At 36.0% G+C, this 3,898-nt stretch overlaps 1 long non-coding RNA gene across 1 annotated transcript; it reads right to left on the bottom strand.

Annotated features, from left to right (window-relative positions):
- Positions 1-412: 412 nt before the first annotated feature.
- On the bottom strand, positions 413-2,042 carry LOC148849107 (uncharacterized). The gene is made up of 2 exons (XR_016100172.1): positions 1,165-2,042; positions 413-1,088 (listed from the first exon to the last, which is right to left on the bottom strand). It is a non-coding gene; the product is annotated as an uncharacterized LOC148849107 (long non-coding RNA).
- Between the last annotated feature and the right edge of the window lie 1,856 nt (positions 2,043-3,898).

The raw sequence follows: 3,898 nt of genomic DNA, 5'->3' as shown, positions 1-3,898 counted from the left end.
AAAGTTTTAATTCCTGCGATCCATCCGAGCAAAGAGTGTGACACTACACCTTGCAACCAGGGGAGAGGTCATTCCCTATAAGGTGGTGTCTAATCATTATGAGCCAAGAGGTTAAGTGTAAGAGACCATTAAGGGTTGATTACATAATGGGCTTTATCTTACTTAAGTTCATTATCCTTGGGTCTTCATAAGATGGCTGAATTCAATGATCATTCAAGTGTAAATGTTGGGCTCATTTTGAACCCATAATGATGTGCTCAGGGGTTCACTGCATTTAGTAGTGAATTCGGTTAGGCATTTTCATAGAGGCTGAACTGAACCCATGGGGGCTTATGTGAAGTCATTGTGGGGTCCCACACCATACAGATCGAACCGTAATTGTCCAAGTAACACTCTTGGGTCGTGAGCCATATAACTAATGGGCCTAAATCCCATAATTGATATGATTAATTAAGATGTTACATGAATACTTAAGTTGTCATGTAACATGGGTGAATCTGGATTTGGATATGAGTATGGAGACCCATTCTCTTAAGAGGATAAGACCTATCTCTTGATAGAGTCTAGATCCAAATAAAGATTTGGATAAACCTCCTAATTCAATTAGGAGAGGTTCTCCATAAAGGATAAAAGAAGAAGAGATCGAACTATTCAATATCTCTCTATGAATTCTACTTTCTCTCTTGTTCTCTTGTCACCCAAGAAACCTTAGTTCGATCTCAGTTTTCGAAAGAAGAATACCCTAGTTGATCTCCTCACACACCCTCTCTCCGTCCAGGGTGCTAGTAAGCCGGACCTTCTAGTTCAATCGATAGATTGAACTCTCACCCTCTAGAGTCTAGGATCTCGGTGGCAATGCAGGATGAGGAGGACTTGTCTCCCTCTGGTGTCTGAGTCAACCTCTAGCACCTTCTCATAGAGGCACTTCAAAGGCCGAGGAGGTACCACCTCCTTGTAAAGCCACTTCAACGCCGTCTTCTTCCGATTTTGTACACACTGAAGGTGACGAAATTGAGCCGCCTTGGCTCTTTCTTTATCTAACTCCTTGACTAATTTTTGGTGACCCTCTATCGGCAGCATTTTCAAGTCTATAAAAAAGAAATAGTTGATCAATACATCTTAATGAAGCAAAGGCAGAATAGGATAGTGGTACAACGTCGTTACCATGCTGAGTTGGTCACAGTTTCGCACTAATCAACCGAGCCTCGAGTGTGTACTCCATCATGCTGATCCAAAGATTGTCCATTTTACCTAATGTCTCCCACTCCTCATAGGTCAGACACTTGGTCACAAGCACTTCCACTTTAGTAACTGGGGTCATCAGCTTCAATCTTAGGGACCATCCTCTCTTTCGACTCATGAAGTACTTGCCCTTCCACCTATGGACGGAAGAAGGGCACCCTCCAAAACTTTTAGATTCTGTCGAACCAAGAAGTAGTAGAACCCCGACTGACCAAGCTTCTTTAGGAATAACAAGGTACGAAACAAGTTAAAGGTAGTGAGTGAGTGTTCTACTGTTGGCGATTGGCAACATTAGTATGTGGTGAAGAATAGAAGAAGAATATCGTTTATTCAACCATATCTCATGATTTCGTAGTAAGCCATGTAAATCATCAATTGTAAGAGAGCAAAAGTCCAAATTTGTGGTGATTGATGTGATGAAAGATTGATAATCAGCACTGAAACCATGTAATGCACATTGAAAAGACCTCAAGGATGTACTGGATCGCTTGAAGCCTGCAAATTGATCAGCTATGTTTTTTACCAGTTTGGATCTAGTAGGCACAACGTTGTAACCACGTTCAACAAGTACTTAAAAAATTTTGACACCTGTCCCTTAAAAAAGATTAAAACTCACTTATGACACTTGTCAAAATACATGTAAAGTGTTCATTTAATGTGCTTATATGTTGTGCCTAGTAAATCCGGTCATGTTTTTTACTTGTTGAATGTATTATATTATGGTGGATGATCCCTTCTTGATAATCATTAATAGAAATCAAAGTTGGAGTATTCTAGCTGGTGAAGGAGAGCATAGGCGTTCTCTAAGGCTACGTTTGGTTTGAAGGAAAAGGTTGGGAAAGATGGTTTCCCTACCTTTCCCTACCTTTTCCTTCAAACCAAACACAACTTAAAGCTTCCCAAACCGAATGAGAAATGCGCAATCCAAAGTTGGAGTATTCTGGGTTGATATTCTTAGTTGGATTTGTTGAATCAGCAACTTCTTTGAGAGGACAATTGATGGAGCCATCGATGATTCCTTCTATAGATAATGTGTTATGTTGGACATCACACATTAACTTGACACCAGTTGCATGGTCAGAGAATCAGGCCCTACCAGTGAGAAGGTCCCACCTATGTAGTGCCGACAATGGCCCGGCGATCTCGATGAACCAGTTCTGAACTAATTGGTCCAGAAATAATAATCCCATGATTATTATTGATAGTTATACTTGTAGGTTGTAATTTGATAACATATTTATTGACACATAAATATCATATGTTTTAATAGATCATGAAAAAATACACATTAGAATGGATGCCTTTATAATAAGCGATAATTATGATCCTGTTTGGCAAATCTATTTGAAAGATCTAATGAGCTTTTAAAAGCCCAAAAGACCAAAAACTATCTTTTTCTTGTTTGGAACAAGGTTTTAAGTACCAAAATGCAAGGTGTATCAAAAAGATAATTTTAAGAGACATATTGGGATACGTTTTAGATACACATGGATACAGAAAAAATCAAAATACGCATAAATATATTAAAAAATTCAAATAAATCATAAAAAATATATTATTAACAATGCTTACAAGTTTTATATGAATGTAAGAAACCATAATTTTATTTTTTTTATAAAATGTGACATTGAGACAAGATTAGTAGTACTTGAAAAATGATGGGATAACTAAAATGTGAAAAAACAAAACAAAAACTAAAACATTAATGTATATACATCAATTTTCAAATAACCGATATAATTATCTTATTATTTATTAATATATAAATTTTAATAATTAATTTCAGTATTTATTAATAAGCACTACTAAGAAAAGAAAAACAATCGTCTTAAAACTAAAAATGCATGTAATTACAACAAACAAATTGGAGAGATTTGGTGGAAAAATTATGTGCACTAAAATTTGGTGACCAGGATTCAAATCTTACTATTGTTAAAATTTGTAGATTTTACACCAACAAAACGAAATTAATGAGAGAGAGTCGTTAAATAATAAAATTAATGAGATGTGTGATTAGGCACTAAAATTCAAATTTAAATTTAGATTTACCTTAAATATAGGAGTAATTAACTAACTAACGAAAAAGTTAGACTTAAATAGATACATAATAAAAGACATTAATGAGAGAAGTTCGGTGTTAAATATAGATTAATTGAATCAAGAGAACCAAAACAATTCAGTTTGTGTCAATACAGATCCAAAACTGGGAACCAAAACGATTCAATTTGTTTAGGCCGATACAGATCCAAAGCAGCCTGATACAGGCCTGTATCAGCCAATACATACAAAAAGAAACAGAATACATGAATTTTACATGTTCCGTGTATCGGTTTCTTATGAAAACGGTATGCATCAAACGATACAAACTGATACATTACGATATCTTAAACCTTGGTTTGGATAATGAAAGCCCATTAGACCAAAAGATAAGATTTGCATACCCATACCCATATAATTTGGGTCAGTTCAGCTTTGTTGGTTCACAGCCCTTTGCCGCCTACGAAAGATAAATTCTAAGCCCATTCTTATTAATTGCGTAGAACACAACGTACCAGCGGGTTGCAATTGTTTGTTTTCTTTTCATAAATGAGGATCTGATGTGGTATGTTTGGTATTTTATATGGAGTGATTTAATAATTGAAGGTCGCTACCAGGG

This window comes from Nelumbo lutea, chromosome 6 (genome assembly GCF_056320005.1).
Source record: "Nelumbo lutea isolate HS-2025 chromosome 6, American lotus-T2T, whole genome shotgun sequence".
NCBI classification, from domain to species: Eukaryota; Viridiplantae; Streptophyta; class Magnoliopsida; order Proteales; family Nelumbonaceae; genus Nelumbo; species Nelumbo lutea.
This window is presented reverse-complemented; position numbering and strand designations above follow the sequence as displayed.